The sequence below is a fragment of the Geotrypetes seraphini genome, chromosome 2 (genome assembly GCF_902459505.1).
Source record: "Geotrypetes seraphini chromosome 2, aGeoSer1.1, whole genome shotgun sequence".
Taxonomy (NCBI): Eukaryota; Metazoa; Chordata; class Amphibia; order Gymnophiona; family Dermophiidae; genus Geotrypetes; species Geotrypetes seraphini.
In genome coordinates this window covers 73,182,651-73,208,871 of record NC_047085.1, presented here as the reverse complement: position 1 = coordinate 73,208,871, position 26,221 = coordinate 73,182,651, and the positions used below count along the sequence as shown (strand labels likewise).

Sequence of the window (26,221 nt, the reverse complement as noted above, 5' to 3'; positions counted from 1 at the left end):
TATTTTGATGTTTTTGTTTGCAAATAAGAACTGAAATATTCAGTATGCTGGCTTGGGCTTATTGCCAGTGCTCACAATTCATTCAATATTTGGTTCCTGCAGTATATTTCAAATGCATATATGCTTTATACCTGCACAGTGATATATACAAAACACATCACTTATCGTAAACTCCAATCCTCATGAAGTCACTGCATTTTGTCACCCTCATAGTTCCTAGCTTGGGGGTAATACTTTGCATCATTACTCAAGCCCAAACTTCCTCTCCGACGGCAGAATTGATGTCGGGGAAAGGACGGCTGATCGGCCCGGTAGATCGCCAAGGCAAAGTGAGTCTATCACAGAGCCCAGGATGGTCTCTGCGATAGACTCACTTTGCCCTGGCGATCTACCGGTCGATCGCGATCGACCTATTGAGCACCCCTGTTTTAGATGCTATAAGCAAAACTGCAGGACCCAGATGCCGAGAGATTTGTTTCTGAGTGGTTATCTTCTGTTTTATGACAGCAATCATTAGATAAACCTGCAGCATAAATCTCACCTGTCTCCAGAACCTAAGCAAGCATAGCTTTTTACAGTAATTTAGAAATATGCAATCAAAGAATAGTTCAGAGATTGTGTCAGTTACTTTTATCACTCAAACAAAGAGAGAAAGTTAATAAGAACATAAGAATTGCCGCTGCTAGGTCAGACCAGTGGTGCATCGTGCCCAGCAGTCTGCTCACGCGGCGGCCCTCTGGTCACCCTGAGACTAGCCCTGAGACTAGCCCTACCTGCGTACATTCCGGTTCAGCAGGAACTTGTCTAACTTTGTCTTGAATCCCTGGAGGGTATTTTCCTCTATGACAGCCTCCAGAAGAGCGTTCCAGTTTTCTACCACTCTCTGGGTGAAGAAGAACTTCCTTACATTCGTACGGAATCTATCCCCTTTCAGTTTTAGAGAATGCCCTCTCATTCTCCTTACCTTGAAGAGGGTGAACAACCTGTCCTTATCCAATAAGTCTATTCCCTTCAGTACTTTGAATGTTTCAATCATGTCCCCTCTCAATCTCGTCATTCTCTCTAATCTTCCAGCCCCTTAACCATCTTAGTCGCTCTTCTCTGGACCCTTTTGAGCAGTACCGTGTCCTTTTTCATGTATGGCGACCAGTGCTGGACGCAGTACTCCAGGTGAGGGTGCACCATGGCCCGGTACAGCAGTATGATAACCTTTTCCGATCCGTTCATGATCCCCTTCTTTATCATTCCCAGTGGTGTACTAAGGGGGGGCAGGGGTGTGTGTGCACAGCCAGCCAGGTCCGGGTCCTCCTGCCCTTCCTTTCCCCCGGCCGCGCCACTACAATCCTACCTCCCCCCGCCAACAAGAAGTCTTTCCAATGTCAATTCTGACGTCGGAGAGGACGTTCTGGGCCAGCCAGGCAGTGATTGGCTGGCACGGAACATTCTCTCTGACGTCAGAATTGACATCAGAAAGACTTCTTGTCGGCGGGGGGAGGTAAGATTGCAGGCGTGGACCGGGGAAAGGAAGGGGAAAGGCACTTCTTTTTCCGCGGAAGCATGTAGACAGGCAAGCTGGCTGGCTTTAGTGCGGCAGGGAGGGAGGGAGATAGGTAGACAGGCAGGCTGTCTGGGGGTGGCCAAAATCTGGAAGGTAGTGGGGGGACATAAGAAGGAGGCACTGGGGGCACTAAGGACACAGGAAGGAGGCACTGGGGGCACTATGGACACGGGAAGGAGGCACTGGGGGCACTATGGACACGGGAAGGAGGCACTGGGGCACTATGGACAGGAAGGAGGCACTGGGGGCACTATGGACACGGGACGGAGGCACTGGGGGACACTGGACACAGGAAGGAGGCACTGGGAGCACTATGGACATGGGAAGGAGGCACTGGGGCACTATGGACACAGGACGGAGGCACTGGGGGCATTATGGATAAGGGAAGGAGGCAATGGGGGCACTATGGACACAGGACGGAGGCACTGGGGGTACTAAGGATATGGGAAGGAAAGAGAGAGGGAGTAGAAAGGGCCTGAGTGCAGAAAGAAAGGATACACAGTCAATTAATGGATTTCCCCTTTTGATGAAAAAAATAAATGGTCACGTTACCTCTGACTTACTTTCTCTGCAGCAGAGTCGGCAGCCGTTCTGAGGTGCAGAAAGGTCCCGCACTGACTCGTCTGCCAGCTCTGCTCTGGAAGAAGTAAGTTATGTCGGAGGGGGTGGTCCCGGCAGACGCAGTCATTGCGGGACTTTGCCACAACTCCCTGCATCTGCCGGTTTCACCCCCTCCGACGTAACTTACTTCTTATGGAGCAGAGTCAGCAGACGAGTCATCGCGGGACCTTCCAGCATGCGGCTGCTGAGTCTGCTCCAGAGCAAGTACATCGGAGTGGGGTGGACTGGCAGCCGACAGCTACAAACATCGTGGGACCTTGCTGCATGAAGGGAGAGAAAGGAGCAGGATTGCTGGAATGGAAGAGTGGTGGAGGGAAAGAAAGGGGGCAGGGTGGTATGGAAGGGTGGCGCTGATAGAATTGATGTACAGAGAAAGGGGAGAGACATAAGGGGGAAGGACATTGGAGGGAGAGAAAGGGGGCAGATGCTGATTGAAGAGGGGTGGATAGCGAGAGAAAGGGCAGACATTGAATGGTAGTGGGGAGCCTATGCTGGATGGAAGTGCAGATGGGAGAGATAAGGGAGCAAATGCAGGAAGGAAATGGGAGGAGAGAAAGAGGGGAGAAGACGCTGGATGGAAGTGGACAGAGAGAGGAGAAGGAGAGAGGAGAAGGTACTAGATGGAAGGGTTGGAGAAAGAGGGTACATGATGGAAGGAGGGGATAAATAAAAGGAGAGCACATGATGGGGAGAAAAGGATTGAGTTAGGGAAACACTGGAGGGGTGAGGGAAAGAGGTGGCAAGCTTTAGGTAGACAGTAAAAAAAGACATTGATGAGAGGGTAATAAGAACATAATCTAGACAGATGCAGAAAATAAATTAAAAAGGGAAAGGGATTGCAGAGGAGAGGTGTGGGAGAGGGAATGAGAGAAGAGAGATGCCAGACCAATGGATTAATGAGGATGGATTAATGAGAGAAAGCCAATGTGGATTTCATCAAGGGAAATCTTGCCTCACCAATCTACTTAATTTCTTTGAAGTGTAAAATTAGCATATGGATAAAGATGAGCTGGTTGATGTTGTGTATTTGGATTTTAAAAGAGCTCTTTGTGGCGTGGGCAGTGAGCACTGGATGTGCCGGCTTGAATACAGTCCCAAAACACTATTTGGCCAACGTTGGAAGGGGTAGGGACTTGAAGCCTGCATAGAGCCGCAGACAAGTCCTGACAGCATAACGTCTATTCAAAGCCATAGATAAGTTTTCTTGCTACACTGTTACAATGTTTTTTATTGTTCTCTAATAACGATTGGGAAGTATTTGTTTCAAGTAGAAGAAGTAACAGTATTTAGTTATGTGAACGTCTGAACAGCACATATGAATTGAAAAAGTACTTTAACTCAATGATTCTTTTTTGACTGCAGCATTTGTTTTGCTAACAGCACTTCAATGCAAAGAACTGAATTGTATTAATTGAGATTTTTTTGATTGCTAACAGCAACCAGATCTTTTTTGGAGTAGTGCATTTATTTATGCTACATTTAGAACATCAGCTGTAACATAGGTGGGAAGGAGGTTTTTGCCAATGACATAATTTAACCCTTTCTGTTGGGAGCGAGGTTTTCCCTAACAGGGATCTGAGGATTTTCCTCCGGAAACAAGTGCTTATATGCTGCATGTTCGATTCAATTATTTATCTATCAGCTTTTTTGTTATTGTTAAACAGTGGGGTTCCCCAGGGGTCTGTGCTGGGACTGCTGCTTTTTAACATATTTATTAATGATCTAGAGATGGAATTTAAAAAAAAAAAAAATTGTGAAAAGGGTGGGTGGGGGAGGGAAATAATTTATGTATTTAAGATGACAATAGAAAGAATTTCAAGTGATGTGTTTGATTCAATTGATGTAATATTGTGTACTTGATGGAAGATGAATAAAGAATTGGAAAAAAAAAATGATCTAGAGATGGGAATAACTACTACTACTAATATTAATTATTGCTATAGTGCTACCAGTTGTACGCAGCGCTGTACAGAGATTATTAAATTTGCTGATGACACACAGTTTTCAAAGTTGTTAAATTGCAAGAGGACCTTGTGAGACTGGGTATCAAAATGGCAGATGACATTTAATGTAAGCAAGTGCAAACTGATGCATGTGGCAAAGAGGAACCCGAACTATAGCTACGTGATGCAGGGTTCCATGTTAGGAGTCACTGCCCAGGAAAAGGATTTAGGTGTCATAATTGAGAATACGTTGAAACCCTCAGCTCAATGTAAGGCTAAGAGGGCAAATTATCAGGAAAGGAATGGAACACAAAGATGACATTTTTATAATGCCCTTGTATCACTCTATGGTATGGCCACATCTCGAATACAGTATGCAATTCTGATCACTGTGTCTCAAATAAGATATAGCAGCCTTAGAAAAGGTACAGAGACGAGCAACAAAAATGATAAAAAGGATGGGATTACTTCCCTATGAGGAAAGGCTAAAGCAGCTAGGGCTCTTCAGCTTGGAGAAGCAGTCTATAAAATACTGAGTGGAGTGGAAAAGGTAGTTGTGAATCAATAATTTACTCTTTCAAAAAAATATTAGGACTTGGGGGCATGTGATAAAGCTACTAAGTAGTAGATTTAAAACAAACTAGAGAAAATATTTCTTCACACAACGTGTAATTAAACTCTGGAATTCATTGCTGGAGAATGTGGTGAGATCAGTTAGCTTAGCAGGGTTTAAAAAACAAGAATAGCCTTACCAATGGTCCATCTAGCCCAGTAACCCGTCTTCACAGAGGCCAATCCAAGTCACAATACCTGGCAAAAACCCAAATAATAGCAGCATTCCATGCTAACAACCCATGTCTGACTCAACAATAGACTAGACTTTTCCTCCAGGTACTTGTCCAAACTTTTTTTTTAAACCAGTTACATTAACTGCTCTTACCACATCCTCTAGCAATGCATTCCAGAGCTTAACTAAGTGAAACAAATTTCCTCCCATTGGTTTAAAAAGTATTATTCTGTGGCGGTAGTGGTTAAAGCTACACCTTCAGCATCCTGAGACTGTGGGTTCAAACCCACATTGCTCCTTGTGACCCTGGGCAATCACTTAATCCCCCCCATTGCCTTATATTTCAAAATTGTGAACCCAGTGGGACAGATGGGGAAAATGCTTGAGTACCAGAATAAATTCATGTAAACTGTTCTGAGCTCCCTTGGGAGAACAGAACTTCTCATCCTCACCTTAATTACTAAAACCAAACAATTATTCAGTAAAGGCCATCAGGCAATACTCCTTCAATTTTACATTTCTGCAACCTTCAGTTCCATGGATCACCACCAACTACTAACACAACTGTCAGAAATTGGTATAATAGGTACAGTACTAAAATGGTTCACTGACTTCTTAAAGAATAGAGAATACATTGTCAAAAAGGGGAGATCTCCAACCCCTGGAAAGCTTTCTGTGGTGTGCTGCAAGGCTCTCCGCTCTTCCCCATTCTATTTAACCTTTTCATGTCCTATGCAGACGACATTCTGCTCCTCATTCCTACAACCAACAACCAATTAGACATTACTAACAAAATCTCAATCAACATTGAAAGAATCCAAAATTGGGCAACAATTAACAAGTTAAAGCTAAATGCCACCAAAATCAAAGTTCTATACTTCCACACCGCCCAACAGACAGAACCAACAAGCATCACTTTTCGATCAGCCAACATCCTCGCAGTAGATAAAACTTCCAAAATCCTAGGCTGCATTCTAGACTTCACACTTACTATGGCACCTCAAATCTCCGGAAGAAATTCCTCTGCACCATAAGACAATTAAGACTCATCAGACCATACTTTCATCGGCACCACTTTGCCCTGATTGTACAGATGATAATTCTACCACAACTGGACTACTGTAACTCCACCTACATGGGAATCAACACTACTCTAGTCCATAAAATGCAGCTCATTCAAAACACAGCTGTAAGACTAATTTTCCACCTGAAAAAATGCAACTCAGTTACAGCCTTCATCAAGCAACTGCACTGGTTACCCATCCCATTGTAAATAAAATTCAAAATATCATGCATCATTCACCACACACCGTACTTCATGAAAACTCAGCAGCTCCACTTACCCAACTCTTCTCAATGGCATGGTCTACCTCTCGTAGAACCCTCAACAGGATACAACTAAATCTCCCAACTACAAAAAATCTCCAGTACAAGTGTGCTTTTCACTCCATGCTAACTTTCCTAGGAGTGAAAACTTGGAATGACCTGACAGAAATGACCAGAAAGGAGCCTAGATACAATGCATTCTGGAAGAAACTGAAAATCCTTCTCTTTGATACCTGAACTTTACATGAATTTCCCAATGCTCCCTTCCAGACAGTCTGTCTCTCTCCCTTATTCTCCTTTACCCCTTCTTCCTTGACTCTGTTCTGCCCTTTTTTACCTTCTTCTCTCTGTAAGTCGCCTTGAGCCTGCTTAGGTATGCACGACACACAAATAAAAGATTAGATTAGAATAAATAAATAATTTAATTGAGTGTCCCCTAGTCTTTGTAAACCTTGATGCAGTAAAAAATGGATTCAATTGTACCTGTTCTACACCACTCAGGATTTTATAGACATCAATCATATCTCCCCTCAGTCGTCTCTTTTCAAAGCTGAAGAGCCCTATCCTCTTTAGTCTTTCCTCATATGAGAGGAATTCCATCCCCTTTATCATCTTGGTTGCCATTCTTAATGTCAATAACCATCCCTTTTGTAATCAGTTGTACTTCATGGGTTTTGGAAAAAAAACTCCACTCCTACTCTGATGAATTATCCCTGATGGGGCACAGGGCTCAGTAGGCCACTTCTACTTCAAATCTGTTAAAATAAAGCTGTTTAGATGAATCACACAGGCAACATGCACCAGGATAAGCACTTGAAAAGGCACAATTGTGCAAACTACCTGGAAAGAGAACACAGTCTCTGTACAAGGAGGGTAAGAGACTTTTTCTCTCTCTCTGTATCTCACACCCTTAATTACATTGAAGCTAGTGAATTCCTATCTTCTGTATACTTTAAAATGTACTCATCAGGTTTGCCAGGATTGTACAGGCAAACCTGGCCATAGCAGACGCAGGATCGGCCAGGGTCAATAGCATGCACTGCCGTGATGACTCAGGCCCTGTTAGAGAAATGTGTGTGGGGGGTGTCAAGAGTGGGGTGTTTGAGGATGTCACTGGTTGGGGGGGTGTCAAGGGATTGAAGGGTCCGGTGGCAGGAGGGAGTAGGCATCCCTCCTGCCAATCTTGGATGGGGGGGGAGGTCGGGAGTTTGAGAGGACTGGCAGCAGGAGGGATCCCTCCTGCCAATTTTGTGTGTCAGGAGGTCCTCGGCTGCAGACGGCTCAGCTGATCATGGCAGGGGTATTCCCCCCGCCCCCCCCCCCCCTGATCAGCTGAGGCAGAAGAACTCTCTGAAGGTGCGGTTTCGAGGAGTCCTGCTGGCTGAGCTGATTGATGATTCCCTTGCCATGATCAACTGATGGCAAGGGATCCCTCAGCAAACATAGGTGGCTGAACTGCCTATCTTTGCGATCAGGCTAAGGAATGATTCTCTAACCAGTGCCGGTGACATGGGTGCTGGTTAGAGAATCAGGGGGGTTAGGCATCTGTTTGTTAGAGCAGATGCGATTCTGCATAGGACGCCGGTACCCAATTTTCAGCTGCTTCTTATGCGGCCGCTGAGACTGGCATCTTGTACAGAATCAGGTCCAAAAAGCCTACCATGAAACCTTGTGCATATGCATCCAGCATACTCCCCCCACATTGCCATAGGTCTTCCACACATAACATTGACATGCATAACATAGTAGATGACAACAGAGATCTGTACAGTCCTTGTACAGTCCAGTCTGCCCAAGATAAACTCATAGCATAAAATAAAGTATGATGCAATACTACAAATGGATACTTGATCTTGATGCAATTAGCTTTTTCCATGCCGTGGCACTACTTTCACAGTAAAGCCACATGCAGCTCTACTAACAAACCTTTCAGCAACAACCACTTTGAGTGCTGCACGAAAGCGCCTAGCTGTCTTGGAGCAAATGGTCGTGCTTACATTTTAGACAGTCAATTTGGGTTTACACTAGTATTCTGTGGACGTACAAATGTTACAGAATTGGCATTTAAAAGCATGCAGTATCAGCATGCTTAAATTTAGGTCTCAATTTTACAGTTTAGCATTATCTCCACAGTTTATAGACGGAAAAGCTACAAGCAGTGGTTCCCAACCCTGTCCTGGAGGACCATCAGGTCAATCGGGTTTTCAGGCTAGCCCTAATGAATATGCATGAGAGAGATTTGCATATAATGGAAGTGAGAGGCATGCAAATCTGAGCCATGCATATTCATTAGGGCTAGCCTGAAAACCCGATTGGCTTGGTGGTCCTCCAGGACAGGGTTGGGAACCACTGAGCTACACCAGTAGATTGACGAGGAGGAAGTACAAGAAAGTCACAACAACCGAGCAAAACCAACCCTCCTCCTAGAGCAGAACCATCAACACCTCTTTATACGAGACTACGCGCAGGCGCAATAGTAGTGGCCGCACAACCGGAAGCAGCCGTTAGTTTTCAGGCTGTGACGTCCCCTTGTCTAGGCGCACGCGCAGAAAGGTGGCACCCTCGCCCCACACTCCAATAACAACCGTGGTCGTGCGAAGAAGTTGTAGTGGTGGGGTAAAATAAAGAAGCTCGCTTTAGTGGGCAAAGTGCTTATGAGGCGACGTTGCAGTATTCTCGCGCCTATCTGGTAGCGCTGGAGCGCAGGTAACTGTGCGGTGCCTCCCCTTGTTTACGTAGTACTTTATAGGACAGTGTGAAGGAGAACGCCTGAAAAGTTGGGAGGGCCAGGGCTTTCCGATACCTATATTAGTTCTGAACGGTTATATAGTGAAAACAACATGATTGACTTTCCCCTTCATCGAATTGGCTTGTTTTTCTTCTACTAAGGAATGTAGTGAATAAATGTGTGTTGTCTCAACTTGTACCTACTTAAACGTTACCAATTTTGAGTTCTGTCAGTGGCGTTTCCCCCCCCCCCCTCCCGACAGATAAAAGGTTAGGACAGGCTTCTGGTCTTGTTTTAGTGCTATATATATCGTCTCATCTATCTTGTATCTGTCTTATTTCGTTATCTTCTATGATACTGATTAATTTTACTCTCTATTTCTTGTGTTGCAGGGTAGGTCATGACATTAGGTTCTTGAAGCTTAATGTTTTGTTAGAACTTATTGAAGTATTAGGAGAAAGAACATAATTGCTGAGAAGAAACGTACAAGGTAACTAGCATCACTACAAGTTAAAACGTCTCTGAAAACGTATTTTACTAATGATCTATATAAAAAGGCAAGCTTATCCAATTATCCAGGTTGGACTGTTAATTTCTAAGACGTGTGTAAAATCAAGTGGCAAGTGATGGGTATGAACTTGTATGTTGTGTTAGTCAAGGATCAAAGAAAAAAAAGAGTAGACCATTGCCATTTTGACTGTGTACTTGGCAGGAGGAATGTATAATATATACACAAATGGGTCTTGTAAAAATTTTATTTTTCACATTATTGGATGGAATTTTGGATTTAGCTGATGCTTTTTCTCAGTACAGTAGTAGTTCAATACCAGTTGCATTCAGAAGCAGTACATAATTTTCTGTCTGAGGGCTTATTTAGTCTAAATTTGTAGCTAAAACAATGGAGGGTTCACACTTTTTGCATTGAAGTAAATCTATATTATTCATCTGCCCAACATACTGTACACTTCGATTGTGAAAGAACAACTATAGAAATATTTGAGAAGAATAAAATCAAAACCTTGCATTCCACCTTGACTTGATATTATTTTTATTTTTTAGGAATGAACTATTTTACAACACTATATAACTAGTTACAATTGGTAGTGTTCAATTAACATACTGTATTTCACTGATATTTCTTTATATTACATAATTTTGCCCCTAAGACTATTCCTTCTCCCACTCCTTGATTCAAAATTTGATAGAAACTCCTTTTACAGCAATAAAAACCATGAATTCAGAATAGTTTTGGTTATTAAACTGGCAAAGAGGGATGGTGCAGTTTTTGCTTATTCTTGGCAGAATAACTCAGGCTTTTTCATTCCTAGATTTATGTCTTTAGTTTTGCCCCAGATTTGCAATGGACAAAGACATGCACGCACTTCAAGGACTTTCAGAGCTACTCTGGCTAGCTCTTTCCCCAAATCGCATGCACTGGAGTGTTGCATGACTGAAATCTCAAGACCTGCCATCTGAATTTATGAAAAGTGACCTGAGTGATTATAAATAAGAAATATAGACTCTTTTTCAAAAGTAAAACACCTAAGACTTTTTTTTCCTGGAAAACAAATTATTTCAGTTCTATTGCTGTGATCAAACATATAGAAGGACCTGGAAAGAGAACACAGTCTCTGTACAAGGAGGGTAAGAGAGTGTCTCTGTATCTTTCTCTCTCACACTTAATTACATTGAAGCTAGTGAATTCCTATCTTCTGTATATACTTTAAAATGTACTCACCAGGTTTGGATTTGGGTGTGGATTCTGGGCCACTTGAGGGTATTCTCTTTCTTTTTGCTAAACCACTCTATTGTTGCTTGTGCTTTGGCTTGTTGGATGGCGAATCTTCTACCAATCCTAGGTCTATGGTATACTGGAAGGTTTTCCTTCAGGATTTGCCTATACTTGGCATCATCTGTCTTTCCCTCGTTCTGCATGCCTTGCAGCAGCAAAGTATCTTTACAGTGTTACTATCATTACATTTTACAGCATATAGGAGTGTTTTATTACACACATCACTTAGCACTGAGACAAAAAAGTTCCACTTTGGTTTGATCAGACCTCAAAACTTTCTCTCACATGTGTGCAATATCCCTAAGTGTTTCTTTGCACATATGGTTTTACTTCAGTAGAGGCTTCCTTATTGCTGCTCTCCCATTCAGTCTTGAAACTGCTGAACAGTCAGCATTTTCCTCAGCCATAGATCATTGTTTTTAGGCCTTCTAGTTATTGATTTGGAGAGGTGGCCTGGTCACAGTAGGGTGTTTGGTGGTGCCAAACTGTTAGTGATGGACTTGACCATATCCCAATGGATATTCAAATACTGACATTTTTTTATAGCCTACCTCCTAACTTTACCTTTAGAATGACTTTATCTCTGAGTTTTTTGTAAACTCTTTGTTTGACATTTTTAGACCTTTGCTTCAGGCAAGGCTGGATATGAAGCATAGATCTAAAGGCAACCCAGGGGGGAGGGGGAGATTCCCTTCTCTTTCCTACATGTGCTCCTCTCTTGGAATCCACCTTAACCTCGCAGCTCTCATATAATAAAATCAGTGGCACATGGCTGTATCCAAAAGAGAATTCAGCATAAAACCTACTGTCCCTCTTGTGCTGAGAGATTGTGTTGTGCCTAGCCACCTCACTATGGAAGCTCATGCAAGCAGCAGGGCTGGGTGCTACAGAGACCTTACATGCTACTGATCTTATTTTAGATAACACCTGCAGTAGCAAGCCTGGATTGAGGCAGAGCAACGATTGCAAAGCCTGTTAAAATTAGGCATCAGGAATAACTAGCGTATATCTACATCAGGGCCTAGCATTACATAGTAACATAATAGATTAACTTTATTCAATGGCTTGAAACTATACGTGGGGATATTCAGATCAGCTAATATGATTGGACATAGGTTTGACTTATTATATTATAGGATAATTTTTCAGTACAGAGGCAGTCCCCTAGTTACAGATGCCTGACTTAAGTGAGGTTGATTTTTACAGTAAAAAAATTAGTTAAAGAAAGATTTTAGGCAGCACACGACTTGTACTTAAGAATGCGATTGCGGCTTCATTTGATTTCACTGAGCAGTAGTTCCAGTGGCATAGACTCCTACACTTCTCCTGTAGCAGATTCAGGAATTATGCATGGCCACATTAAGAACAGTGTGTGTGATTGTGCATAGTGTACCTTAGAGGGAACACTGGGACAGTTGGCCCTTTTGTCAGCTGGGAGTAGAGGTAAGAGTAAGAATCTTAAAATCTACAAGTTCTGTGTTGCATACAAATCTGATTTAAGAGCAGCTTTAAAAACGTAACTTGTTTTTAAGTTGGGTTTTGACGATAGGTTATGAAGACTTGGTTTCTTATAGAAAAATTCAACAAGTAATTGTCTTTTCATGCTGAAAGTGTAGTGTATATTGTGTAGACTGGTGAAACAGGCCTCAAAATAAAAGTAGAACTGTAATTTTGTTTTGACAAAAAATGTTAAAGGGTCTGAAGACTTTATTGGGATTTACAAGGGGCATTCAATAATGTATCTACCTCATTAGGAAAGAAAAGAGTTTTCAAACAATTTTTGTTTTATTTTTCAATATAGTCCCCTGATAGCTTAATCCACTTTTCCTGCAGTGACTTTAACCCCTTTATGTTCAAATGATTTTTATTGTTCCAACAGAAAACAAACAATACAATCAGTAACTTATTCCAAGAAAGAACAATGCAACAACCCCCCCTTCCCAACCCTCCCCACCCCCGGAGTCCAATGCCATAACAAAAACTGAGAGTCCGAAATCTTCCTAAATATTTAAGAGTCTGCTACGGGCATGTGGAGTGAGATCCTGCCAGAAACATTCCCAGGTCTGGTGAAATCTACGACCCGGACCACGATCCAGATCTCCCACCAGTCTCCGCTCTAGCATTGCGTGGATTATCATCAGGGATCTCCATTGAGCATAGTCGGGGGAGTAGTAGACAGCCAGTTGGTGAGAATGGCTTTCTTCCCCATCAAGAGTACTCTGGTTATAAATGCAGACATTCCCTTGGGTTTAGGCGTGGCAATATTGTAAAATCCAAATAATGCTCTCGGTTGCGGAAGCCAACGCCTCCCCCAAAGCAGCATAACATAATGTCCCAGGTGACTCCAAAACTGGAAAATTTTTGGGCAAGCCCAAAGCATGTGACCCAAGGAAGCATGAGCATGATCACATTTTGGGCACAAGTGAGACGGGGTAATCCCCATTCGGGCTGCTCGCTCTGGCAGGATATAGAGTCTCATAACAATTTTCAATTGCATTTCCCAGTGGGTGATATTAGGAGATACCTTTTGAATATGTTTCAAGACCCGTTGTAGCTGATGAGCCGTAAGTGCACACTGAAGGTCTTCTGCTTTAACCCCTTTAAAAAGAAGAATTCTGTTTGATCCAATTACATAAATATTTTATGAGATCACGGTCGGGTATTTCTTCCGAAACGCCAAGAATTCTGAAATTGCTTCTGCGTGAGCGATTATTGCTATCTTCAAGCTCACGCTCCAATGCTGTGATCCGCAGAGAATATTTCTGTTGTTCTTTGATATTATTAGTGGCCACCTCCATTTTGGTCTCCAGAGCTGTGACACGTGTTTGCATGAGGGAGAGCTCCGTTGTCAGGGAAGTAATCTTCTCATTAATTTCGGACGTTTCAGATTTCGTGTCCGATAGCAAATCTTTAAGCTCTTTAAGTTCAGCCAGTAGTTCTCGGTTACTGACCGCGGGCGGATCCGGGAGAGGAGTCTTCGACGGAGAGGTCGGCTCAGGTTTGTGTCGTTTGTTAATCTTCTTTTCCGACATCGTAGCTGAAGGCACAAAGCAGCTAGAGACGTGGCAGATATTAAAGTGCCCTTTAAGATGCTATTCACTTGAGAAAGTTGATTAATGATGAGCGGAATGTCATAATACAAATATCAGGTGCAGGAGCTCTAGACTCACGCTGCCATTCCTCACGGGCTCAGCAGCGCCCCCAGAGACTATATTTTAAACGTAGTTTGAATTTATGGGACAAATACACAGTGGTGGGATGTATGCATATTGAGATTGTGTATGTGATGGCAAATTTTCTGAAAATATATGGAAGTTTGTAATCCAATCACTTTTATAATCTATTCACTGTCCTTGAGTAGTAGTTCATTTCAGAATAAAAATTGGTTCTTGTCAATACATCATTTTAAAGATAAGAACATTAGCAGTGCCTCTGCTGGGTCAGACCAGAGGTCCATCGTGCCCAGCAATCTGCTCACGCGGCGGCCCAACAGGTCCAGAACCTGTGTAGCAATCTTTTATCTATACCCCTCTATCCCCTTTTCCTTCAGAAAATTGTTCAATCCCTTCTTGAACCCCAATACCATACTCTGTCCTATCACGCCCTCTGGAAGCGCATTCCAGGTGTCCACCACCCGCTGGGTGAAGAAGAACTTCCTAGCATTGGTTTTGAGTCTGTTCCCTTTCAACTTTTCCGAATGCCCTCTCGTGCTTGTAGTTTTCGAAAGTTTGAAGAATCTGTCCCTCTCCACTTTCTCTATGCCCTTCATGATCTTATAGGTCTCATTCATATCCCCTCTAAGTCTCCTTTTCTCCAGGGAAAAGAGCCTCAGTTTCTCCAATCTTTCAGTATATGAAAGGTTTTCCATACCTTTTATCAAACATATCGCTCTCTTCTGATCCCTCTCGAGTATCGCCATATCCTTATTAAGGTACGGCGACCAATACTGGACGCAGTACTCCAGATGCGGACGCACCATCGCCCGATACAACGGCAGGATAACTTCTTTCATTCTGGTTGTAATACCTTTCTTGATTATACCTAGCATTCTATTTGCCTTCTTAGCGGCCGCTGTGCACTGTGCCGACGGCTTCATTATCTCACCCACCATTACCCCCAAGTCCCTTTCTTGGGTACTCTCACCCAATAACAGCCCTCCCATCGTATAGCTGTACTTCGGGTTTCTGTTTCCTAGGTGCAAGACTTTACATTTCTCTACATTAAACTTCATCTGCCATCTCATCGCCCACTCTCCTAGTTTGTTCAGGTCCCTTTGTAAATCTTCGCAGTCCTCTTTAGTTTGAGCCCCACTAAATAGTTTGGTGTCGTCTGCAAATTTTATTATTTCGCACTTTATAAATACATTGAAGAGCAGTGGTCCGAGCACTAACCCCCTGCGGAGCACCACTCATGACCCTTCTCCAGTCCGAGTAGTGGCCCTTCACTCCTCTGCTTCCTACCCGCCAACCAATTCCTGATCCATCTATGTACATCTCCTTCCACCCCATGGTTCTTCAATTTCCGAAGTAGGCGTTCATGGGGTACCTTGTCAAAGGCTTTTTGGAAATCTAAGTATACGATGTCTGTGGGGTCCTCTTTGTCCATCCGCTTATTTATTCCTTAGAAGAAGTGCAATAAGTTCATTAGGCACGATCTTCCCTTGCAGAAGCCATGTTGGCTTGTTATAAGAAGCTGATATCTTTCTAGATGCTCATTGATGCTGCCTTTTATCAGTGCTTCCACCATTTTTCCTGGAACCGAGGTCAGACTTACTGGTCTGTAGTTCCCCGGGTCACCTCTTGATCCCTTTTTAAAGATGGGCATAACATTGGCTATCTTCCAATCCTCTGGGATCACTCCTTTTTTCAGGGATAAATTACAAACTTGCTGTAGTAGTTCCGCTATTTCCTCCTTTAGTTCTTTCAGAACCCTAGGGTGGATTCCGTCCGGGTCCGGCGATTTGTGAGTTTTTAATTTTTCTATCTGCCTGTGTACGTCTTCGAGGCTTACTTCCATGGATGTTAATTTTTCTGCTTGGTCTCCTTTTGAAGATTTGCACAGGTTCCGGTATGTAGGATGTGTCCTCTTTTGTAAATACAGACGAATAGAACATGTTTAGTCTTTCCGCCACTTTTTTCTCCTCCTTCACCACTTTTTTCCTGTCTCCGTCATCCAGTGGTCCCACCTCTTCCCTAGCCGGCTGCTTCCCTTTAACATATCTGAAGAACGGTTTGAAATTTCGTGCTTCCCTGGCTAGCCTCTCTTCATATTCTCTTTTGGCTTTTCTGACCAGAAGGTGACATTCTTTTTAATACTCCTTGTGCTCTTTCCAGTTCTCTTCAGTTTTGCCCTTTTTCCATTTCTTGAATGAATTTTTCTTATCACTTATCGCTTTCTTCACTTCTTTAGTTATCCACGCCGGGTCTTTTGTTCGACTCTTTTTTGCACCCTTTTCTGAATCTGGGGATATACAGATTTTGCGCCTCACTCACCGTGTCCTTGAATAAAGACCAGGATTGCTCTACAATCTGCCATTTCTTTGAGCTGTTCCTAAGTTTCTTCCTTACCATTACCCTCATTGCTTCGTAGTTTCCTTTCTTGAAGTTAAAAGTTGTTGCTGTGGTTCTTTTTCTCTTCGGTGTTCGTACTTCAACTTTGAACTTGATCATATTATGATCGCTGTTTCCCAGCGGTCCCACTACTTACACTTCCTTTGCAGGTCCTCCTAGCCCATTTAGAATTAGATCCAGAGTGGCGTCCCCTCTCGTCGATTCTCTGACAAGCTTCTCCATGAAGCAATCCTGTATAGCCTCCAGGAATCCGGTCTCCCTTGCGCATTTTGAATTTCCAAGACTCCAGTCTATCCCGGGATAGTTGAAGTCTTCCATAATAATCGTGTTACCACTTTTGCATTCCCGCTTCATCTCGGCTTCCATTTCTTCATCAATAGCTTCGGTTTGCCCAGGTGGACGATAGTAAAGGCCCATCTTTATCTCGGGCTCTTTCCTTCCCGGTATTTTAACCCATAGCGATTCCATTTTGTTGGTCGTCGCTGCTGTGTCCACTCTGGTTGAGTATATGCTTTCTTTTAGGTATAGGGCTATTCCTCCTCCTTTCTGACCTGACCTATCCTGGCGATAGAGTTTGTACCCTGGCAGTGTTGTATCCCATTTGTTTTCTTCATTCCACCATGTTTCGGAGACTCCAATGATATCTAGATTCTCAGTTTTGGCCATGACTTCTAATTCCCCCATTTTGTTCCTTAGGCTCTTTGCATTAGTATATATGTGTACTATTACTGTAGCGCACACAAAAGTGGAAGTAAAGAACAAGTAGGGAACTACAGACCAATAAATCTGACTTCTGTGGTAAGTAAATTAATGGAAACTTTTAAAACAGAGAATAGTGACATTTGTGGAAACCAGTGGATTACAACAGTGTTTCTCAAATCGGTCCTGTCAAGTTTTCAGGATATCCACTGTGAATATGCATTAAAAATTTGCATATAATGGAAAAAGCATATGCAAATCAAGTTTATGCATATATATTGTGGATATCCTGAAAACTTGACTGGCAAAGGGGTACTCCAGTACTGAGGTGAGAAACACTGGATTACAAGACCTGAGAGGCAACATGGATTCACTAGAGGCATGTCTTGTCAGACAAATCTGATCAATTTCTTTAACTAGGTGACGAGAATTGGAAAGAGGGAGTGCACTAGATGTAGTGTATTTAGATTTTAGCAAAGCTTTTGAATGTTCCACACAGGTGTCTAAAAAATAAAATGAGTGCCCTTGGGTTGGGCCCCAAAGTGACAGACTGGATAATAAATAATAATAACAGTTTATATACCGCAGGACCGTGAAGTTCTATGCGGTTTACAATGATTAAAAGGTATTACAGATCGAGTGGTATAAACAAAGTTCAGAGTTAGTGAATAACAGTTCTAAAGATCATTTGATGGATCAGGAGCTGGTTAGTGAAAGGTGATAGAGGGTAGTGGTCAATGGAGATCTCTCTGAGGAAAGGGATGCTACCAGTGGTGTACCTCAAGGTTCAGTTCTTGGGCTGTTCTTTTTCTTACTGGTAAGATTTGTCTCTCTATGGATAATACCAAAATATGCAATAGAGTAGGCACCCCTGATGGTATGGAAAACATGAGGAAGGATCTAATGAAACTTGAATAATATGATCTTTGGCAGCTAAGATTTAATGCTATGAAATGTAAGATCATGCATTTGGGCTGCAGAAACCTGAGGGAATTGTACAGTTTAGGGGGTGAAGAACTTTTGTGCTTGAAAGAGGAGCGGAACTTGGGTATGATTGTATGTGATGATTTTAAGGTGGCCAAACGGGTTGAAAAGGCGACAGTGAAAGCTAGGAAGGTACTTGGGTGCCTAGGGAGATGAATGGCCACTAGGATAAAGGAGGTATTGATGCTCCTGTATAAGACTCTGGTGAGACCTCATTATTGTGTGTAATTCTGGAGCCCACACTTCCAGAGGAGTGCAACTAAAATAGTTGGTGGTCTACGTCATAAGGCATATGGGCACAGACTTGAAGATTTCAATATGTATACTTTGGAGGAAAGGAAATGGGACTTGTATACCTCCTTTTTGTAGTTATACAACAGTGGTCTCAAACACGTGGCCCGGGGGACCACATGTGGCCTGTCAGGTACTATTTTGAGGTCCTCGGTATGTTTATCATAATCACTAAAACAGTTTCTTGATCATATGTCTCTTTAGCTATAAATTTCAATATTATTATTAAGACTTAGCCAAAAGGAAAGATTTATAAACTACAAAGAGTTTTATCTCATGCAAAATTGTCATTTCTTTAATAAGACAAACTATTTTTTTCTGAGGCCCTCCAAGTACCTACAAATCCAAATGTGGCCCTGCAAAGGGTTTGAGTTTGAGACCAGTGTTATACAACCACACTCAAAGTGATTTACTTACAAGTACTTCAATCATTTTTCTTATCTGTTCCAGTGGGTTCACAATCTGTCTAATGTACTTGGGGCAGTGGATGATGAAGTGACTGGCCCAGGGTCACAGGGAGCAACATGGGGTTTGAATCCACAGCCACAGGGTGCTGAGACTGTAGCTGTAACCACTATGTCACATTCTCTTCCAGGTGGGAGAGGGTAGATATGATAGAGGCATAAATATGCATGAAGCAAGTTTCTTTCATCAGAAAGGAGACTCCAGAGTGAGAGGGCCTAGAATGAAGTTAAGAGGTGATAAGCTTAGGAGTCATCTAAGAAAATACTTTTGTATGGAAAGGGTGGTAGATGTGTGGAATAGCATCCCAGTAGAGGTGGTGAAGATAGACTGTCTGAATTCAAGAAAGCATGGGACAGGCACGTGGAATCTCTTAGGGAGAGGATGAGATAGTGGATGCTGCGATGGGCAGACTGGATGGGCTATTTAGCCTTTATCTGCTGTGATGTTTCTATGTTTCAATCTTGGAGTCCCAGGAGAGTTCTGAGTCCCAGCCAATGCTGACTTCTGACTTTTGGCAGCTGCCAATAGCAACATAATAATGTTTGTACTTGTTGCTACAAATTTCAGCAGTTTGGGGGGAGGGAGTTCTACCTGCAGCTCCTTTTGGACTTTGCAGGTTCTAAATGAAAGTTTCTGAAATCAAAATCCGTAGTAATAAGCAGGGCTGTGGAGTCTGAGTCTGAAGCAATTTTTGGGTTACTGGAGTCTGAGTATGTGTCGGTGAAAATGTGCCAACTCTGACTCCTAATAGAGTTAAATTATATGTCATACAAATATTATAATGCTAAATTTCTTTTCCAGTGCAATAGATGTATCATTCTGGACAAGTGGGTTATTTCCCCATGGCTGCAAGCCATATGGAGAAGGAATCCCTGGTTTTAAGAAAGGTTTGGACAAGTTCCTGGAGGAAAAGTCCATAGTCTGTTATTGAGAGAGACATGGCAGAAGCCACTGCTTGCCCTGGATCGGTAGCATGGAATATTGCAAGTCCTTGGGTTTTGGCCAGGTACTAGTGACCTGGGTTGGCCACCGTGAAAACTCAGTAAGGCTATTCTTATGTTCTCCTACTTCACTAGGAGCTCTACCAGTAAAATGAACAAGTGGTATAACAAGATTAATAAATCATAAACCTGTAGTTTTTCCCTTCTGGATGTGAGCTGGAAGGAATGTTTTTGTTCTGCTCTCCCTTATATTTTATTTGGTGTTTTTTACTTTTATTTGGTGTTTTCAGTGCTTGGAGCGTTCACCTTGGTTTCAGCTCTGCTTGCTTAGAGAAGAAGCAGACTCTGGTCTGCAGCTGACAGGCTGATCCCTGGTGGTACCTGTTAGCCAGCCTGCACAAGTATTTTTGGAGCTCGGGGCCGTCTCCGCTTTAATCCCTCGCCTACTGCTTAGCAGGTGTTTGAGCGCAGGCTGTTAGGCATCTGTAGGAGGCTCAGCGGTGTCTCGCAGGGCACAAGCTGCATTTTTCACCTCCCCCTTCTGTTAGCGCGTCCGTTGGTCATTGAGGGTTGGGGGTACAATCATGACACCGTGTGTGGCTGGCAGCCCAAAGATCACTGTTGAAGAGGAATTTCCAGCATGAGGCAGCGATTCTTCTCCTTTCCAGCTATAGTAAAGAGCTGAGGCAAGCTGCAGTACTATGCCAGGCTGTTACAGCCTATGAGGTGAATTGGGGGAGAGGGGGGTCTAAAAAACAGGATTTTGAAGGTTTCTGTCTGTTCCTCTAACTTCACCCTCCTGAAAAATCCTAAATTTGCTTGTTTTTGACAATGGGTTTTTATTAGTATTTTTAAGCCCAAAAATCTTGATGGTGGCCATCTTGTATTTTTAGTGATCTTTTTTTCAAAAGTTCTCTGTACTTCCAAAACTTCAAATTCTGCCTCAAAACTGGTTGGAATGGAGTCCTTGGGTTCTTTTACCCTAAATTCATTCCAGGAATGTGCAAATTCTGCACCTCAGGAGCGTCCTTGCACCACGTGCGTGGACTGGAGAGGTGGGAGCGGCCAGCTTAACCTCTCCTCTGTGTACTAAAATAACAAAAAGGGTGGCTTTTTCTGTTTTCGGGGCCTGGAAATGGTGACCATTCCATGAGTAAGGACACAGATGCTCCACAGCCCAGGAAACATAAAGTAGAATCATCACAGGGTGACTCTATGCTCCCTGGCCCTGATTCTTTCTAAGACTTTTTGAAGTTGTGGAAAGCCTTTCACGAGAGCTGTTCTCCTGCGCAGTCCTGTTGCATGTTGGATCTGCCTCAGTGAGGCACAGCCTTCAATGAGGCATATCGTCTTCATAGTCTGCCACTGTTCAGGACTCAGGAAACCTCTCTCCAGGGGACACAGATGAAGATTTTACAGATCCCTTATTGTCTGCGGATGCTCCTGTGATGGGACCGTACGCTGTCACATTAGATCCTGTTTTGTCTTCAGAATCTGGGGGCGATCCCATGGTGCTGCGTTGACGTCCACTGCCTTGCTGGATCTCATATCAGAGTTTGCAGAAGCTCAATTTTGATTCACAGCCAGCTTCTTCCATCTCCTCCTCTCATGTGTGGAGTGAGGGTTCAGTCCTTGGCATACAGACATTAATGTCTTGATTTTGGAGCAGTGGAATTCTCCTGAAGGGTCTCTCAAAGTAGCAAGACTCATGTCCATAAGAACATAAGAAGTTGCCTCCACTGAGGCAGACCATAGGTCCATCCTGCCCAGTGGTCCGCTCCCGCGGCGGCCCATCAGGCCCATTGCCTGAGTAGTGGTCTATACCCCTTAATCCCTTTTTCTTCTAGGAATCTATCCAAACCTTCTTTGAAACCATTTAATGTTTTCTTGTCTATAACAGCGTTCCATGTATCCACCACCCTCTGAGTGAAAAAGAACTTCCTAGCATTTGTTCTAAAGCTTTCCCCTTTCAATTTCTCCGAGTGCCCCCTTGTACTTGTGGTGCCCCATAATTTGAAAAATCTGTCCCTGTCTACTTTTTCTATGCCCTTCAGGATCTTGAAGGTTTCTATCATGTCTCCTCTAAGTCTCCGCTTTTCTAGGGAGAAAAATCCCAACTGCTTCAATCTGTCGGTATATGGGAGATTTTCCATTCTCTTTATCAGTTTAGTTGCTCTTCTCTGTACTCCCTCAAGTACTGCCATGTCCTTCTTGAGGTATGGCGACCAGTACTGGACACAGTACTCCAGATGCGGCCGCACCATTGCACGATACAGCGGCATGATGACTTCCTTCGTCCTGGTCGTAATACCCTTCTTAATGATACCCAACATTCTGTTTGCTTTCCTTGAGGCCGATGCCTTCAGTGTTGTGTCTACCATCACTCCCAGGTCTCTCTCCAGGTTACTGACCCCTAGTGGTGTTCCCCCCATTTTGTATGTGAACATCGGGTTCTTTTTCCCCATGTGCATGACCTTGCATTTCCCTATGTTGAAGCTCATTTGCCATTTTTGGGCCCACTTTTCCAGCTGCGTTAGATCCTTTTGGAGATCTTCGCAGTCTTCCCTGGTTTGAGCCCTGCTGTTTAGTTTGGTGTCATCTGCAAATTTAATGACCTCACACTTGGTTCCCGCCTCTAGGTCGTTTATGTAGATATTGAACAGGAGCGGTCCCAGCACCGACCCCTGCGGAACTCCGCTCGTGACCCCTTTCCAGTCTGAGTAATGGCCCTTTACGCTAACCCTCTGCTTCCTGTTTGCCAGCCAGTTTTTGATCCATCGTTGGACCTCCCCTTGCACCCCGTGGTTCCATATCTTCTTAAGCAGTCTCTCGTGTGGTACCTTGTCGAAGGCTTTTTGGAAGTCAAGGTAAATGATGTCTATAGATTCCCCTTTATCCACCTGGCTGTTCACCCCCTTAAAGAAGTACAATAAGTTTGTGAGGCATGACCTACCCTTGCAGAAGCCATGTTGACTCGGTTTTAGCTGCCCATTGTTTTCGATGTGTTCACAGATGCTGTCTTTAATCAGTGCCTCCATCATCTTTCCCGGGACTGAGGTCAGGCTCACCGGCCTGTAGTTTCCTGGGTCGCCCCTTGAGCCCTTCTTGAAGATGGGCGTGACATTTGCTATTTTCCAATCCTCCGGGATCTCTCCGGTTTTTAAGGATAGGTTGTATATCTGTCGAAGTGGCTCCGCTATTTCGTTTTTTAGTTCCTTGAGTACCCTTGGGTGAATGCAGTCCGGACCTGGCGATTTGTCGCTCTTTAGTCTGTCTATCTGCTTGAGTACATCCTCTTGGCTTACCTCTAAATTGACCAGCTTATCATCTTGGTCTCCTATTACGATCTCCTCGGGTTCCGGAATGTTGGTTGTATTCTCCATCGTGAAGACTGACGTGAAGAACTCATTTAACCTGTCAGCTATCTCTTTCTCTTCTTTTACTACTCCCTTTCTGTCTCCATCATCCAGTGGTCCCACTTCTTCTCTTGCCGGTTGCCTCCCCTTGATGTATCTGAAGAACGACTTGAAGTTTGTTGCTTCCTCTGCCAGTCTCTCTTCGTATTCTCTTTTTGCTTTTCTAACCACTCGGTGACACTCCTTCTGGTGTTCTTTGTGCACCTTTTGGTTCTCCTCTGTTTGGTCTTTTTTCCATTTTCTGAACGATGTTTTCTTGTTGCTTATCGCCTTCTTCACTGCACTTGTTATCCACACTGGGTTTTTTGTTCTATTTTTTTTGCACCCTTTTCTGAACTTGGGGATGCATATGCTTTGTGCTTCGTGCACAGTCTCCTTGAATAATGTCCAGGCCTTTTCTACGGATTCCGTCTTCCCTATGTTGCTTTTGAGCTTCTTTCCCACCATTTTTCTCATGGCATCATAATTTCCTTTTTTGAAGTTGAGTGCCGTCGTTGTGGTTCTTTTCCCCTTTGATGATCCAATTTCAAGCCTGCACTGGATCATGTTGTGATCGCTGTTACCTAGCGGGGCTAATACCGCCACCTCCTTTGCTGGCCCCCCTAGTCCGTTGAAGATTAGGTCAAGAGTGGCATCGCCCCGTGTTGGTTCCGTGACCAGTTGCTCCATGAAACAGTCCCTTGTGACCTCTAGGAATTTGGTCTTCCTTGCGCAGTTTGAGTGCCCAATACTCCAGTCTATCCCAGGATAGTTGAAGTCCCCCATCACCACCACATTCCGCTTCTGCATACCTGCCTCAGTTCAGCCTCCAGGTCCTGGTTGATTTCTTCCGGTTGTCCAGGTGGGCGGTAGTACAGACCCAATTTAATGTCTGCCCCAGTTCCTCCCTGTAGCTTAACCCATAGTGATTCCAAGCCATCCGCCCATACTGTTGTTTCCATCCTGGCTGAGGGTATGGAGTCTTTTATGTACAGCGCTATTCCTCCACCCTTTTTATGTGTCCTGTCTCTCCTGTATAGTTTATACCCTGGTATGGCCACATCCCATTGATTGTCCTCAGTCCACCACGTTTCTGTGACTCCAATTATGTCTAGGTCCTTTTTGCTGGCAGTGATTTCTAGTTCTCCCATTTTGGCCCTCAGGCTCCTAGCATTTGTGTATAGGCAGTTTAAGACCCAGTTTTTTGCCCTCTCTTTTTGTTCTCCTCATGTTTTGGTACTCCTGCAGTCCTCCTCATGGTTTGCCAGCCCCCGAGCTTCATCCTCCTCCTGCTGTGTGTGTGTGACGTCCTCAGTCTGTTTCCCCTGCACCTCTTGCTCTCGTAATTCCCACTCAGTCCTGGGCTCTTTTTCACAATGTCTTTGCCCCTCTGGCTCCTGTTGTTCTGTGTTGGTGCCGCTTACCAGTTCCATTTGTGCCCTCGGTCCCTGCAATGCGTCCTTAGGTCCTTTTTCAAAACATACACACTCAGTCCTGAGTCCTCCTTTACAATGTCCCAGTTCAGCATCCTTGTCAGGTACTGATGTCCGATGTGTCGAGGTCAGATCGACTATCGGCTTTCCCCTTCTCCTCAGTTTAAAGCCAAGTCTATGACGTTCTGGACGTTGCGTGCCGGCATCCTCATCCCAGCTGTGCTCTATCCTATCTTGTCAAAACAAAAAAATGGGGAGAAATAATTTCCTTCAATTCAATGAGGGTGATCAAAATGAACTGAGTACTGAAATATAAGTCACTCACCTTAGTGATAATTTCACAAGTTGAACATGTTTTTCTTAATTTAAAGTGAAGAAAAAGAATATGCTCAGAGACATAGAGGCAAAAACAAGGGGCGAACCCCCAGAATATCGCCTCACCACCCAATCATTGCATATACTTTCACTGCTGGAAAAAAGATTTTACTTCACTGTATTACACAGTCAACTTGTTTTGGTATAGGCTTACAAACGATAAGTATTCCACTAATCTGATTCAAGGTTCCCACCTTCTAGGCCCTTTGTTTTTGCCCCTATGTCTCTGAGCGTATTCTTTTTTTTTTTTCACTTTAAATTAAGAAAAACATGTTCAACTTTTGAAATTATCACTAATAATATAGGGGAGTGACTTATATTTCAGTACTCAGGCTGTATCCTATAGCACAGAAGTGTTGTCAGTTTTTTAGTCAGCCTAAAGTGGATTCCTTGGTTGCACAGGTCACTAAGCACACCTCCCTTCTGAGCAAAAGTGGTGTGGTGCTTAAGGATATGCAGGACCGAAGTCTCAGGAGACTTCGAGACGGTAGCTTTGGGAGTCAAAGCTTCCTCAGCGTTGTCCTTTGTCACTCATGCCTGTCTGTCCAGACTGTGCACGTTGGAGAGCTACTTTTATCTGGTGTGAATTATATAGCAGACTCTCTGTATGACTCACCCATAGGAGGCCCGGAAAAGGTAGTCAAAGTACAAGCACTGTGAGAAGGTTACTGGTCATTCAGGCTATAGAGTCTGTGCCGCCTGAAGACTTGGGCTCAGGCAAATACTCCATATACTTTATCATGCCAAAGAAAGGCTCCAACGATTGGAGACCCATTCTGGACCTTTCTCCAGTAAATGCAGCGCTCAAAGTTCTGTGCTTTCACATGGAAACGGTTTGAACCATTATTGTGGCGGTGTCTCTGGGAGAGTTCCTAGCCTCTCTAGATCTGACAGAGGCATATTGCTATTTTCCCAGGCCACTGGAAGTTTCTCAGATTTTGTGTTCTGGAAACTCTTTATATCAATTTTCAGCTCTACTGTTTGGCCTGGCAACAGCTCCTCGAACCTTCACCAAAATGATGGTTGTGGTAGCAGCTTACCTGTGCAAGATGGGACTGCAAGTGCATCCCCTACCTGGACAACTGGCTGCTCAGGGCCCCCTTGTTGTCAGAGGTCAGGTGATACGAGTCCTGGAGGATCTGGGTTGGATTGTAAATTGCTGAAAGAGCAATTTGATGCTGACTCAATCCCTGAAGTACCTGGGAGTCCTGTTCGACACGGTTTTTGGCCATGTCAATCTACAAGCAAGCAGACAGAAGCTGTGCTCGCAGATATCTCCAAATGCTGGGGTCCGTGGCGGCCACAATAGATAT

The 26,221-nt window shown here is 43.7% G+C and overlaps 1 protein-coding gene across 2 annotated transcripts in view; it reads left to right on the top strand.

Annotated features, from left to right (window-relative positions):
• The first annotated feature begins 8,784 nt into the window (after window positions 1-8,784).
• Window positions 8,785-26,221, top strand: part of PLEKHF2 (pleckstrin homology and FYVE domain containing 2) — a 55,652-nt gene continuing 38,215 nt past the window's right edge. For both annotated transcript variants that reach the window (XM_033935161.1, XM_033935162.1), the window contains exons 1-2: window positions 8,785-8,941; window positions 9,356-9,453. The gene's annotated coding sequence lies outside the window, so the exon portion shown is untranslated. The remainder of the gene's footprint in view (window positions 8,942-9,355; window positions 9,454-26,221) is intronic.